Below are 16,206 nucleotides of genomic sequence, written 5' to 3'. Positions count from 1 at the left end.
CTTTCCAGTATCCCTTTTAGATACAAAGTTTCTTTTTATTATAAAGTCCGAGAGATTCGTGATGCTACTGCAACAGAGTTACCTGTTTCTAGAGAGGTATTGGTGGCTTTTCACAGAATCTCTCAAGGTCGACTATGCACTTTCTAAGAGCTTCTAATCACAAACAACAGTGCGCCAACTGATATTACAGGCAGTCTATATAAAAGACCTTGTTCAGTTCTGGGGTACTCGGAGACCTTGTTGAACATCGCATATAGTTATTTAAACCAAGGGTTTCTCATTACTCATTTCCCAAGAATTTATCCAATACGTATCTGCCTGAAACCCTGTGAAGAAAATGCACAAAGTTTTTCTCGGCGAATATCATATTAACGTGCCCTAAAAAACTCTACTTGGAAGTGTTCAGTACCTTCAGTAAATCATTTGGATATCCCCGGATGACACTAGTTCTATCTGTGACGGTTTAGAGAAGCAGATGCCTGCTGCTATTATCCGTTAATCATAAGAATAAACCTGATGTAAACATTGCACTATGTATTCTTCCGCGTTTGCTGGAACATCATTGAATTTCAGTTTCACGTTGGACTGCAGCCAAGCTTTCTCGAGTACTGTCAAGTACGATACACAACCACAGGTGGACGCACAAGCGGCCAAAGACACTGCTAGCTAGGGCATAGCCACCTATGGTAAACTAACATACGCAAACAGCGACAAACGTCGGTAAGCCACTGCATATCAGCAACACTGACTGGCAACTACCAGCTGCTATTAGAGCCGACCAACAGGCCACAGCAGGGACACCGACGAGCTCGCCCACAGACGCACAAACAATCTGCCAACATTCCGTCACACTGTGCTTCCGGTATATGACCTATCGGACACAAGATCGATAACAAACCTAACTGTTGCAGGTTGCTGACGCTGAACGAGGACTCTGCACCAGCACCCAGCGCCAGCCGCCGAGCAGCACAAACGCACGACGTCAAGGTATCGACATGCATGATACCCACTACTAACAAAGCCTATCCTTGCACAACCTATCGCAGGCAGCAAGACAACCGCTACTGCTCTTTCCACCCGACCTAACTTTCGCAGAGGTTTTTTTCCCTTGGCTCTTGCCTTGGCACTTTTTTTCCTCTGCCCTTCAAACCGCTACCCTTCGTCAGATTTTGACCAATCTATCTCCAGATGAGCGCGTATTAATGGTTAATCCTAACCAGACGTACGCAAACATCGCAGTACCCAGATCCCGCGACACCTCACTTTAGTGAATACTAACCCTTATGCAGAGATGGCAGTAGACCATTTGTGTTGGCCATCATGCCGGTGTGGCCGTGGAGGGGCTCCACCTCTATCTAAAAAAAAAAAAAAGGTACGATAATAAGGGTACGTTTTGTGCTCAGCGTTACGCGCACATCGACTTAGCGATAATACGGGACAACAGCTTTATCGGCGCATATAACTTGGACAGCATTGGCCGGTCAGCTGGTACAGCTAGCTTGCAGTGACGTGGCCAGCTGCAGTTCACACGTAAAAAGAGACGAGCAGAGGAGCAATACAGCTTCGAATGTTATTTAATTTTTAAGCAGAACGAAATAATAAACTGCAAGTCTCCCACATTCGCTCCTTAGACGACTAGACGAAAACCGAACCACGTTATCGTTTTTAGCTAACGTACTATTGTAATTAAAAACAAGGATGATGAAAATTCTTGACTTAACCACAGAGTAATTTTTCTGCATAAGCTATGTGTAACGTAAGAGGGTATTGAAGGATTTCACCGTATAGTTAAATATTGAAGCCACTGAAGGTATAAGCTACAGGCTGTCGTCTGGTAATCTCTTAGCTCCTTCCTTATTCGAATCCGAGAAATACATTTCAGTTCTGGAAGTATCACCTGCTATGCTGATAACGAGCCTATCGACAACAGAATCCACGAAGCCAACCAGGTGCAGCATTTTCTCTTCTTCTTATATGACGAGACGTGCTATATCCCGGTAGCGTTCGGCAGTGACGTGTGAAAAAGCTGCGTGTGTTAGTTTCAGTACGTCTGGCAATCTTGTTACTTCTCTGTCCAAATCCCGCAACTTGGCTCCAGATCAGTTCTGTTGGGTTCATACTGTAATGGTACAGTAGCATATGTAAAAATGTATCATTTGTATGATGTGGTCGATGCTGTCAAAATGATTGTTTTTCATGTTTCTACGATACTCATCTACCTCTATGGTATAAAACAATGGACATAGTCCAAATAAAGAGGATTTGGTTTTTCATTTTTGCCCTAAAAATTAAATTGTTATGTATCCTTAATTTAAACAACTTTTATGAACAGTCGTTCATAAAACATCGATAATTAAGAATTTGTATTTGAAATGGAAATAGGAATTTCGCGTCCAATATGTACTTAGAAACAAGAAGACGGGCATTAGTCATAAAAAAGATGATGAGTTTTATAATTACGAGATGTAGGTATTTCAAATTGAACGAGGAAAAAATTGACACTGAGGAAGAATGAACCACCTCACGATCACAGTCCAATACGCTACCTCCTATACTACACGTTCAATCGAGATTTGTGAGTCAACTGGATTATATACGAAGCTGGGAAAACTTCAAAGCCGACTATCTCCATAAATTTACGAGAAACATTAAGAACAGCCTACTTCTCGGCACTTTTTAACCGTGTTTCACTACGGAACAGAAAGCAGCCTCAAACATTTTCATACTGCGCATTAACAGTGCGACAATCAGAGCACAACGCTGTAGAAGCTGTGACGATTTTTGGAATAAAAACTACGTAGCTAAAGCGTGATTAAGAAAAATGTTGATGGATGTTAATATATTTGAATATCTTAAAATTTCATTTAACGTAACTTAGTAATAAGACATCTAGTACGTAAGTAGGACCTGCTTCCAAGAGCGTAACAACACCAGTGTACATGTGCTACGGCTTCTAACCAATCATCATGTTCGTGTTTGTTTACTTCAGGTTTATTCTTATGATGAACGGATTATATTGCAAGTGACACATCCGGATTAATTGTTCAAAATCACTTAAGAAAAGCGAAAGCCTCTTATGTACTAAAAGACGCTTCAAGCACAAAACTCGAAAGGGGTTAGTGAAAGTTGTATCTTTCAATTACATGCAAAACCTTCCTGTACCTCAGCTAAGAACTAACGCAATATTTTATGCGGGACAGCTATGGTATTATGTTTTTGGAATTTGCAACCTCGCCAGTGATGAAGTAGTAAAGTTTACATGTCATGACGGAGTTGCCTAGTGAGGGCAGAATGAAATGACCTCTTTATTGTTTCATTACTTGAACAGTAGGCAACATCTGAAGAGAGATTTAGTTTTGATTTACATTTCTTCGCTCTCATGAAAAACCAACATTTTTGACAAGGGTCGTTTTTGTTATAAAGTCTTCAATTTCAAGAACACAACAAAATCCTTGAATATTCGACCCCCAGCAAATAGAGTTACTTTACACATAATATTTACTCTGATGAGTAAAATGTTATGACCCCCTACTTAATAGCTTGTTTGTCCGTCTTTGGAATGAAACACAGCACTGATCCTTCAGATCATGGATCCGACAGTTTGTAGGTAGTTTTGTGGTGGTACCTGGCATTAGATGTCTCATCATTTAAGACTGATTATGCCTTTCAGCGTTCAGTCTGGAGCATAATCCCCTTTATAAAATTCCTCCATGATCCCCTATTCAGTGCTAACATTGGCGCCTCTTCTGATGTTAAGCCTGTTACTTCAAAATCATTCTTAACCGAATCCAGGTACCTTCTCCTTGGTCTATCTCGACTCCTCCTACCTTCTACTGCTGAACCCATGAGTCTCTTGGGTAACCTTGCTTCTCCCATGCGTGTAACATCACCCCACCATCTAAACCTGTTCACCCTGACTGCTACATCTATAGAATTCATTCCCAGTTTTTCTTTGATTTCCTCATTGTGGACACCCTCCTGCCATTGTTCCCATCTACAAGTACCCGCAATCATCCTAGCTACTTTCATATCTGTTGGTTGGTTGGTTTGGGGGATTAAAGGGACCAGACTGCTATGGTCATCGGTCCTTTCATATCTGTAACCTCAACCTTATTGATAAGGTAACCTGACTCCACCCAGCTTTCGCTCCCGTACAACAAAGCTGGTCGAAAGATTGAACGGTGCACATTACATGTCTACCGGCCGGCCGAAGTGGCCGTGCGGTTAAAGGCGCTGCAGTCTGGAACCGCAAGACCGCTACGGTCGCAGGTTCGAATCCTGCCTCGGGCATGGATGTTTGTGATGTCCTTAGGTTAGTTAGGTTTAACTAGTTCTAAGTTCTAGGGGACTAATGACCTCAGCAGTTGAGTCCCATAGTGCTCAGAGCCATTTGAACCATTTTGAACATGTCTACCTGCACGTAATTTGCGTAAATAACGGCACCCGCCAGCGACCCAGATAGGTGACACAGGATTTACATCGGGCGAATTTGGTCCTCGAGACATCAATATGAGTTCACTGTAATGCTCTTCAAATCACTGTAGCACAGTTCTGGCTCCGAGACACGGACAACTGTACTGCTGAAAGATGATATCGCCATTGGGGAAGACATAAAGCATGAAGGGATGGAGATGGTTCGCAGCTGTCAGCGTGTCTTCGATTACTGCCACAGGTCTCATGCAAGTGCAGGAAAAGTCTCCTCTAGCATAAAACCGATCTCACTGGCCTGCATCTGTGTCGCGTCGCACGTTTCGAGCCGCCATGCACCTTGATTTAAGCGGTTGTGGAGACGAACATCGGCATGATATTGCTAAGGGGTGAATCAGTCAAAGAACTGACACGTTTACAATGATCTATGGTTGAATTTCGATGGTCCTGTGTCCACTGCTGATGTAAGTGACCATGTCGTTGGGTCAACACGTGATCACATAGGGATGGTCTGCTGTGGAACTCCATGTTCAACAGTGTACAATGAATGGTGTGCTCCGAAACACCTGTGTGTGCACCAGCATTATGCTCTTTCAGCGCAGATCACCATGTAGCCAGCTTTACAGAGCAGGCAAGCCTCCGAACCTCACGTTTTGTGAAGAGTTGTGAACGTTCAATCATTTAGTGCTTAGTGGTAGTTTCACTGTCCTTCTACTTCTTTCTATAGATGTTCATGAAGTAGCACGTGAACATTCGCCCAGCTTCGCCGTTTTTGAGATACTCGTTCACAAACTTTGCCTAATAATAATCTGTTCTTTGCGAAGCCCCTGATCTCAATGGGTTTTCCCATTTTGAGTCCATGTCTTCGCTAGGGTGATCCCCATCCGTCTCTGCTGTGCTTACATACTTTTCATTGCGCGTCACATGCCCGCAATGTCACCAGGCAACGTCCAACAGCGCGGTGGGCAGTGGTCATAATGCTTTGTCCCATCATTGCACATTGGAGTTTATTCCCATAATATTATTACTACATTCTCATTGAAAATGGTTATTTCCACCAAAGTACTGGACACTGTCCTTGTATACTCTCAATATCCTTTTTGATACCCTCACCAAATACTATTCTTTGGAAACTGTTCATTACTTTCTTTATTTCTACACTCTGTGAAGCTGGTTACAGAATCCGTGAGACCCATCGACTCATCGTTATGCTGAACTGCGCAGCTCTGCCAGTGCAGGCTCTGCTGTCTCTTGAAATAGCATGATATTCAAGGAGACGAAGTGCTACCAACATATTATCTATAGACATTAAGTCGGAAAGCCATCAAAAAATTGTGAGACTGTTTTAGATACTGCGGAAGACAATACTGCTGCTGATTTATTTAGCTCTAACGTTTATCAGCTGTGTCACCAAACTAACGAAAATACTAATATACATGAATTACATCTTAAGATGATCACATTACAAAAAACGTATTTTTTTTAAGAAAACGAAATATCAGAAATTGTCACGAATTAGCAAGATAAAGTGCACGTTTAGATTCAAAATGGTCTGTGTCTACACTCTGTCCGCTGTCGTATTGAACGAGCGTTACAGGATTACCACAAAAGTATGCAAATGTAGCATGCAATAGGTGTAGATACAAAACAAAATCCTGTTAACAAAATATTCAGTGCCACCATCAAGTCAGTACAATTGACAAAAGCAAAGAAAGCGGGCACTAACAAGTATGCAGTTCACATTTCTCACTTTTGGATCCACAGGGTACAAAATCAAGGTAGTATCAAAACTTATGGCGCAGATACTGATTTTCTCTCTAAAAGATAGTGGTTCTTCCACAGAAGACGTAAAAATATGGTCCCCAGCTAGATTAGAACCGAACACAATGGCCTCTTCTACCTGAAGGGTGGACACTTTACCACTAAGTTAGGACACAGCTGCATCAAACAGCGCTCCCATTTTGCCCCACTAACGGTTAACACAAAGAATGCACAATACAAATGGCAAAGTAAGCTGCAGTAGCTGTTGGAAGGAGCTTCCTGCACAGAAAACAGTAAATTTGCTACCTCAGTGTTATCCATTAAGTGAGAATAATTCAGAATATGTATGTAATCTAATTTTAAAGGAAATATAGAGTGATTTTACTAGGATAATTCTTAACCAACTCAGGAAGTAAGCTGATAGCACATAGTTGCCAAATATATTCTGCAATGTTGCCAACTCTCCATTAGACTAGTGATAGGTAGCTCAGTTGATACGAATCTTGAGCTGGCTGTAGCGACCCACAGCAGCCTACTGTTGTGTGTGTGTGTGTGTGTGTGTGTGTGTGTGTGTTTGTACAGGTACATTTTTACTAGCGGCATGGCAGAATCGCAGGACCTAATTTATTTACACTGCGGCTAAATGGCTATCACTGGAAAAGCTTGCCTTTTGAAGATGCAATGTCGCTGACTGCTAGTGCATTGACTGGGAGAAAAAATTCCTAGTATAGGCCAATGACTTTTATTCACATATCTGTAACTATTATTTGGGACTAAAGTTTAGTTATGAATAATATCCAGATATACCGACTGCTTCTCGAACATCATAAACGGCAGCCAGATAAAGTTATTTCATCAGTTAAAATACTCTATTCACAAAATGTCATAGGTACAGGTATGACCAGATGCTATTAAAGTTATGAGTCAATAGCATTCGTTTTAATAATTGAGCTTTCCTTATGAATGCTCGCATTGTTACCACCTTTAATACTTAATAACACAAATAAAAAGAGACATTGCACTGTTGATGAATGTTCACCCTTTGTAATCAGACTTCGTGCACTGCGTATAACATATAGAAACAAAACACAAAAGCAAACCGTGCAAGGAAATTTTTCTCAATGATCAAAAAATAGGATTCAAAAAAAGCGAAGATAATTAAACAAGTGATTCATTACAAAGTAAGGTCGATTCCAGTGTCTGATAATATGACAGAAGAAGCAGTTGTGACGAGAATGTGAAACAATGAACAAAAAGTGCTAACAGTAATGTGTCAAATACATCATTCTCAATCAAAATTATCTTCATTCCCTAAAAACCAATGAGTCGAGATGTATTGTCTGCTCGTAATGATCACAATATATATGCTCGTGGTGCATTTTAATAACAGTGAAAAGCACCTGATGAATGAAGACATAGGGGAACCGAAGTAACAAGAAAAGGTTAACCCTAGATGAGCAGAGGACGGAATTCCTGTGCAATATGTTTGAGTCGACACATTTTGCTCGTAGTTTGTTTCTCTGTTGTTTCACACAAACAAACCCCCTCTGATATCACGATGTTAACATGAGAATGATCGACATGTAATTATTAAAACCAACTGCTGCTTTAAGTAGTACGGCACTTGTGACCAGATCTGACTAGGTGGACAATGCTAATTCTAATGTCATTTCATATTGGAGACTTTTGAAAAGGCTTAATAATTCTTTCAAGGTAGTCACTGTGAACATCAACTTGTCACTTGAAATAACTGCTCATCGGCTTTGTTTAGCTGAGGAGATGAGAGTTATATAAATAGCGTAAAATGGGAAGGACAGACAAACATTACAAAAGAACAGGCACCACATATATATAATTAATATGCAGATGACCAATGATCCCTTCAGTGTAGATGCACAGCAAGCTCGAACTCTTACGGGAAACGGTGAAATACAGCGAGTAATGAAGATAATGTCCAAACTACATCGGTAGTGTCTTGATGCGTTAAGAATTTGGGTCTGACAGGAGGCGTGCTAGGGTAATCCGTGCAGTTGTATTGATCACTGTGTCTGGACGGCATAGTGCTCGGCGCATCCGCCTAGTAAACAGGAGACCTGGGCTGGAATCCCAGTCCAGCTTAAATTTTCAGCTTTCCCCACTGATATAAATAACTGCTCACTGGCAGTTAATGTCATTAATTCCTTTGTGCGCTGAAAGAAGGTTGCTGCTTTGGTTAATGCACCAAATGTAAACCTGTCATGCTGATGTATTTGGTGCCAAGACACTCCTGAATTCTGTGGATCGCACTAATTGTTTGAGGCTATGTATTCAAAACATTTTTACAGCAATGAGACTGCTGCAACTATTACCCACTGTAATAATGCATCTGTAGTAACTAGATATCCATTTTTTCTAGCATCTGTAAGATCATCGAACACCAACGAATCGATTATTTAATATTTATCCAAAGTTGTTCCTCCCCTTGTCGCTTGTTTCCTCCACTACAACTGTTTTGTACTTGTGTGCCTGTCCACCCATACACATCCCAGTACAGAGTAACACTTTCCGAAAATCCAACAGTTAACAGTTTTTGTTTGTATCCAAGAAGCCAGTAGCAAATTTGGTCCTCGATTCCTAGACATAAACCAGTCAATGGAATGGCGTCATACTGTGTACACAACAGGACAAAATCTGGAAAGCTCACAAAAGATACACATCATCAGTTCCTGGACAAAGTTTTGTGATCTTACATGAAAATGGAGCCGTTTCGGTTCAGTAACGACTCATGGGATGGGAAAGGCTTATCCCTTCTTATACAATGGCGTGGTTGTCGATGAAATTGGAATAGCAAAGTGTTCATTAAAAGTAATTTTGTCAATGTGTGCACCTTACTGTCAAAACTATGACGTAATTTTTACTGACAGGTGAAAAAGTACATTCGCCCTTTACAAAAGTACCCTATTCTCACCCCACAGTAAATGGAAAGCACAAATAAAAATTATGAAATTGATAAAACATACCTTGGGTCCATAATGAATTGGAAGCTCAAGCTTTTGAGAAACTGTTTTGATTTGTTTGGTTTCCCGACAAATTATCACAAGATTGCAAAGTATTTAGAACATTAACGAAGTTGCTTTTTGTAATGACATTCACATTCAAGAATATGATTGTGGCATATATGTCTTTGCATGTTGTTGATGGTGCTTTGATTTATTATACTTTGAACGTTTTTATGATAGACATCATCCTACAGAATACACTAGTCCTCTTGAAGCTGTGGGTTTAATACCAGATGTAGTTATATAATTTTTGCAAAGTTGTTCCTTCTCTCCATTTTTGAATGTGTTTCATCCTCTTCCACTCATGTTGAGAAAACCAATATATCAACCAAGTAACAAAAACAGAACAGAAACTCAACTATTACTGAGCTGACAAAACACTGCCATGTCTAGGCTGGATTTTAACCGATAAGGCATTCACATCAATTCGAAAAGACCAGTGGGTGTAATAACTGCCATTTTTGGAATGTCATTTGGCGTCACTGGAATCTGGTGTAGCCCTTTATGCAATATATCACACAAAACGTAGGGGGCATGGGGTATCTATCTGGTGTAGTACAGAAGTTAAGTGATCCGTAACATCTGCTCAGTCTATAAGAACTGTCTTTTTTACGTACTAATGGATCGGTGATGCCCAGCTACTAGCAAAAGGCTAGAGTGCAAAAGTCCGTTTACAATTCGTTTAGCTGCCTGATGTTGATCTGGTGCAAGTCTCGTTGCACTGTCGTTGAATGAGGGACCTTGTAATGTAAGAATGTAACGCTTTCTCCCTTGAGCAATATCTCGAATTTTGTCCGTATTTTGTATTGACCAAGTGTTTCCTTTTGCCGACATAATCAGGTAAAAACTTGGTGGTTTGCACTTCACTGGCCTGCGCATTTTGTCTCTTCCTACTTAGTGTGTCGATATGCTGCTGCACCTGAGGTTGAAGCTGCTGCTAGTAATGCTGCTAATCTACTAGTCTCTTGTGTATGCTGTGCAACTGTTCTTAACGATTGCTTGTTGCTTCCAGTATCTCTGAATTTTCTTGACATAGTAATGCTTTCTGCTGTACCACCTCCTGTAATGTGATGTGAGTCCTGGCTGTCTCCTCTTCAAGATCGGCAATAATTTTCGTCAATCGTTTTATTTTATGTGCCCGTACTGTTGTGCCTAAATTGTCCATCTGCCTCTGCACTGAGTGTCCAGTAATAGAACGATTAATCATACCGCTTGCTAAGTATAGAGAAAGTTTGTGGTGGCCAAGAAAATGTGCCCCTATAATTGGCACAGATACATCTGCTATTACAAAATTCAAAAAAAATGGTTCAAATGGCTCTGAGCACTATGGGACTTAACATCTGAGGTCATCAGTCCCCTAGAACTTAGAACTACTTAAACCTAACTAACCTGAGGACATCACAGACATCCATGCCCGAGGCAGGATTTGAACCTGCGACCGTAGCGGTCGTGTGGTTCCAGACTGTAGCCGCGCTAGAACCGCTCGGCCACACTGGCCGGCTACAAAATTCCAGTTAAAAGTGTACCGCAGTCGAAAATGTGTGAAGTGACGTGTTGCACAATGATGCACTGTTGTGTCGTTAATGGCATGTTGCAAAGTCCATATTTTTTCTGACTGAGTGGGAATATTCCTATGGTACAATGCTTACTGCAGAACTAGCAGTAGTACGTTGTTGCTGATATGTGAAATTTCGAGGGGAAACACATTCACTTGTGGTTGCCCCAAATTCCTTATGAAATCAACATACGTCCTTCGGCGATGAGCCGCCATTATGCGAAGTGTTGATATGCTCTCCACTCGAGGTAAACAACCTTGAGTCAATGACACAAGTGACACCCCTCTCACGATGTCTAATGACTACTGAGGTCGCTGTTATCGAGCACCTGGCAGCAGGTGGCAGCACAATGCCCCTAATATGAAAAACGTATGTTTGGGGGGGGGGGGGGGTCCGGATGATATAAACATGCCATTGTGAGCAAACGTCCCGTGGTAGTCCAACCTCGAAAAAAGTTATGAGAAATTCGCGAAGTTGCAGTTACTAGGGTCGAATTACTTATATATACATAAATCTGAACAATCACATTATCACAAGTAATATCAGCATTAACAATTCCAGAGAGCAAGTGCGAGAAACTTCGAAGTTCCACGCCTCGATGCATTTATAAGGAAAAGTCTGCCTGTCGAAAAATCGTTCCCACTTGACTCTGTTATTTCCAACATTAAATGTTATTGCCACTGCAATTGTCACAGGTGTACAAAGTACATATAACTTTGTAAATGTAAAGCATACATTATGCTACATATCTGGTCCTCAAAGGAATAAACACATTAATCAAAACAGGGTCAAGAAACAGATAAAATGCAATAACATCATACACCATTTGACATATTCACTGGGTCGCAACCAATAAACACGTTTCCATTTCTTCGCTAAAATGTGAATACTACAGTATGAGAGCACCAGACACATGGAGCCACACTAACTTGTCACTATATTCACACTTGTTATAAAAATATTCCGTGACATGCATGGCTCACTCGTTTCGACCACGAGTCCCAATGACAGTCGACAATTGCGCATGGCTGATTTTTATACGTCATTTTGAAGACGCATGAGAGGATATGAGCGTCTGAGTAACGCTATCAGTTTAGCTGGTTCTCCCTTTATGATAACAAAATCTTGGGACATTGTGCTATTTGCAGCTGTCTCCTCTGGCTGAAACAAAGTCTCTCCAATTTTGAGAAGGCTTTTAAGAACAGCTAAACGACGTTTTCTCTTACCCTCATTACCTATAATATCCTAATTGTCGTCAAACTTAGCCTGATCCTCAGGCACACAGTCCCGAAAGGATTCAGTCTTGTCAGCTCGATTTTTAGCCTTATAAGTATTTCTCGTTTTTTTCTCTTCCTCCCTCCGGCCTTTGGAGATGGTGGTGACACCCCAAATGGCGACCACTCATCGTTCTTATGTGTCTATACCACATTATTATCCAAACGTTCGCAACACAACTAACATCATTAGTAGTTTCCTGTGCATTCTCGACAGTACCTACCTTGATTCTACCTTTTGCAGTTCTAGTCTGCATGTTATACAAATCAGTGGCACATATACACTCCTGGAAATTGAAATAAGAACACCGTGAATTCATTGTCCCAGGAAGGGGAAACTTTATTGACACATTCCTGGGGTCAGATACATCACATGATCACACTGACAGAACCACAGGCACATAGACACAGGCAACAGAGCATGCACAATGTCGGCACTAGTACAGTGTATATCCACCTTTCGCAGCAATGCAGGCTGCTATTCTCCCATGGAGACGATCGTAGATATGCTGGATGTAGTCCTGTGGAACGGCTTGCCATGCCATTTCCACCTGGCGCCTCAGTTGGACCAGCGTTCGTGCTGGACGTGCAGACCGCATGAGATGATGCTTCATCCAGTCCCAAACATGCTCAATGGGGGACAGATCCGGAGATCTTGCTGGCCAGGGTAGTTGACTTACACCTTCTAGAGCACGTTGGGTGGCACGGGATACATGCGGACGTGCATTGTCCTGTTGGAACAGCAAGTTCCCTTGCCGGTCTAGGAATGGTAGAATGATGGGTTCGATGACGGTTTGGATGTACCGTGCACTATTCAGTGTCCCCTCGACGATCACCAGTGGTGTACGGCCAGTGTAGGAGATCGCTCCCCACACCATGATGCCGGGTGTTGGCCCTGTGTGCCTCGGTCGTATGCAGTCCTGATTGTGGCGCTCACCTGCACGGCGCCAAACACGCATACGACCATCATTGGCACCAAGGCAGAAGCGACTCTGATCGCTGAAGACGACACGTCTCCATTCGTCTCACCATTCACGCCTGTCGCGACACCACTGGAGGCGGGCTGCACAATGTTGGGGCGTGAGCGGAAGACGGCCTAACGGTGTGCGGGACCGTAGCCCAGCTTCATGGAGACGGTTGCGAATGGTCCTCGCCGATACCCCAGGAGCAACAGTGTCCCTAATTTGCTGGGAAGTGGCGGTGCGGTCCCCTACGGCACTGCGTAGGATCCTACGGTCTTGGCGTGCATCCGTGCGTCGCTGCGGTCCGGTCCCAGGTCGACGGGCACGTGCACCTTCCGCCGACCACTGGCGACAACATCGATGTACTGTGGAGACCTCACGCCCCACGTGTTGAGCAATTCGGCGGTACGTCCACCCGGCCTCCCGCATGCCCACTATACGCCCTCGCTCAAAGTCCGTCAACTGCACATACGGTTCACGTCCACGCTGTCGCGGCATGCTACCAGTGTTAAAGACTGCGATGGAGCTCCGTATGCCACGGCAAACTGGCTGACACTGACGGCGGCGGTGCACAAATGCTGCGCAGCTAGCGCCATTCGACGGCCAACACCGCGGTTTCTGGTGTGTCCGCTGTGCCGTGCGTGTGATCATTGCTTGTACAGCCCTCTCGCAGTGTCCGGAGCAAGTATGGTGGGTCTGACACACCGGTGTCAATGTGTTCTTTTTTCCATTTCCAGGAGTGTACTTACTTCTGCACCTGGCCCTCAAAACAACAACCATTATCATCCACTTGCTTAGATGCCACTGTTCCTAAATCAGCATCATCCATGTTGCTACTCGAAAAATTGCAGTCAAGATATATAATGCTGGTACTGAAGAACTCATCTCTGATGTGCTGAAAGTAGAACTCGCAATAGCTAAAAAATATATGAATGACATCGAATCGTTAATTAATTCTTTGAATGTCGATTTTAATCCTTGTGTGAAAAATGTACAAAGTGAAACCTACAACACTCTCAAAGAAACCGTTAATGAAAGTCAAAGTGCTCCAATATCTGCTATAGTTACGAAAAACTTGTTTGCGCCCATCGCACAAGAGAAACACCGACAAATGAAATTATTGAGAGAAGACGAAACAAAACCAGAAGTTTGCCTCTTTGCAGACAGCCATGGACGAGATTTAGCCCCTATTCTTATGAATATGCAATCTAAATTTTCCGTTACTGCCACAGTAAAACCCAGGGCCCCTTTCCAGCAAATAATTAAAGATTTAAACCCTCAACCAAACAATGTTTGCGTAATTATTGCTGGAGCTAACGATGTTTATAAAAATGAGTCGAAAAATTCTATCACAGCATTGCGAAATGCACTGGAAAGAATCTCGCCAAGAAAAACAATCGTCGTTAGCATCCCACACAGACATGACCTAATAAACAGTTCATGTGTAAATAATGAAATCAAATTCACAAACAGAATGTTTCAAAAGGTATGCAAGGCATTCAAGGACGTGAAGTTTTTGGACAGTAATTCCGAAGAGAGAAACCATTTTACTCGACATGGAATGCACAGGAACCGGCTGGGAAAACGTGTACTCGCTAAAGAACTATTAGCAGAAACATTCAAACTATTTGGAAACACCGCTCCTCCAATCATTCTAAAAGCATCTGTGCCCATTGAAACTGTACCATTGGAAGAAATACAGACAGTGTCATCAAAATATTCCTTCAAACCTAATGGAACAGCTGAAGGGAAGACTTCATATGCAGGAGCACCTGTATGTCAATCAAAACAAACAGGTCTTTTATGCAAAAGCAAGACAGCACCAGCAGTTACAACTCAAGTGGGAAACGTTAATCCACTACCAGCTTGTGAAGTAGCAGCAATTAAGGAGGAAGAACAGTCATCAATAGCAGAATCAGCAACACCAACCCCCACAGGATCAAGTGTAAAAGCTGACAGTGTAGAAACCTCACCAACAGGAGATCCCCCCTCTATGGCAAAAAGGAGCACAGTAGTGACCGCAGCTGCTCCACATAGGATGTGCCTGAGATCAAGAAAGTCTTCAGCTGCAAATGGGGATTTTTTTATGGCACTGGGGCAGAAGGGGGAAGGTTCCAATCAGAATGTAAGTAATGTAGTTAATAACAACAAATGTGGGTGTTACCAGCACAAAAGCTCCCTCTTCCCTGCAGAAAACTATTCCTGTAATACTGGTATGTCAAACCAGTCATGTAATTAAAAATAAGCTCAAAATTTTTCACCAAAATATTCAAAACCTGCTCTGTAAGTTAGACCAATTTATTGTAAATATTGATGAACCAACAGGCGCAAATTGTGGTCATATTCTCTGTCTGACAGAACACCATGTCACTTTTGGTATCGAAATGCTCAATATTCCAAACTGTGTTTTAGCTACCTCATTTTGTAGAAACCATATGTGCAAAGGTGGGGCAGTTATTTATGTGAAAAACAGCCTGTCTTTAATAGAATAGATATGGAGAAATATTGTGTAGAGAAAGACTTTGAGGCATGTGTCACAGAAATAGTACAAGCTAACAAGGAACTGGTAATAGTAGCAGTATACAGGGCTCCATCTGGTAACTTTAAAGTAGTCATGAAACAATTAGATTCTGTGCTATTGTATCCCACAAGAAAAAATAGGGACATTATAGTGACTGGAGATTTTAATATAGGTTTCCTAGAAAGCTCATCTTCTAAGACAGAGTTTGCAAATTTAATGCATACCTACAACCTTGTCTCCACTGTCAGTTTTCCCACAAGAACTACTGCCACTTCCAGCACTCTAATAGACAATATCTTTATAGATATGAGTAAAACTCATCACATCAAAGTTGAAAAAGTCATAAATGGTCTCTCTGATCATGATGGGCAAATACTCACAATTGACAACTTTAATACAAATCAGAACAAAGCTAGTGCACAGTGGAAAACCATTAGAAACATGAATGAGGAAAATGTCCAAAAATTAAAATTATGCATTTGGGAGACTGACTGGAGGTATGTTTATCTTGCAAATGATGTTAATACAAAATATAATTTATTTACTGATGAATTGGCAGGTATATTTGAAAGTGTCTTACAAAAAAAGGTCTGTAGACTACAGAACAGGCAATCAAGCAAAAAACCATGGCTCACCAAGGGCATAAAAATATCATGCCAAAGAAAA

General features: G+C 42.0%; 1 protein-coding gene across 1 annotated transcript in view; it reads right to left on the bottom strand.

The window, feature by feature from the left end:
• Nucleotides 1–16,206, bottom strand: part of LOC126469976 (uncharacterized) — a 170,930-nt gene that overhangs the window by 3,093 nt on the left and 151,631 nt on the right. The window lies entirely within an intron of this gene.

This window comes from Schistocerca serialis, chromosome 3 (genome assembly GCF_023864345.2).
Source record: "Schistocerca serialis cubense isolate TAMUIC-IGC-003099 chromosome 3, iqSchSeri2.2, whole genome shotgun sequence".
Taxonomy (NCBI): domain Eukaryota; kingdom Metazoa; phylum Arthropoda; class Insecta; order Orthoptera; family Acrididae; genus Schistocerca; species Schistocerca serialis.
The sequence above is the reverse complement of the archived record's forward strand: the minus strand, read 5'-3'. Positions and strand labels throughout refer to the sequence as shown.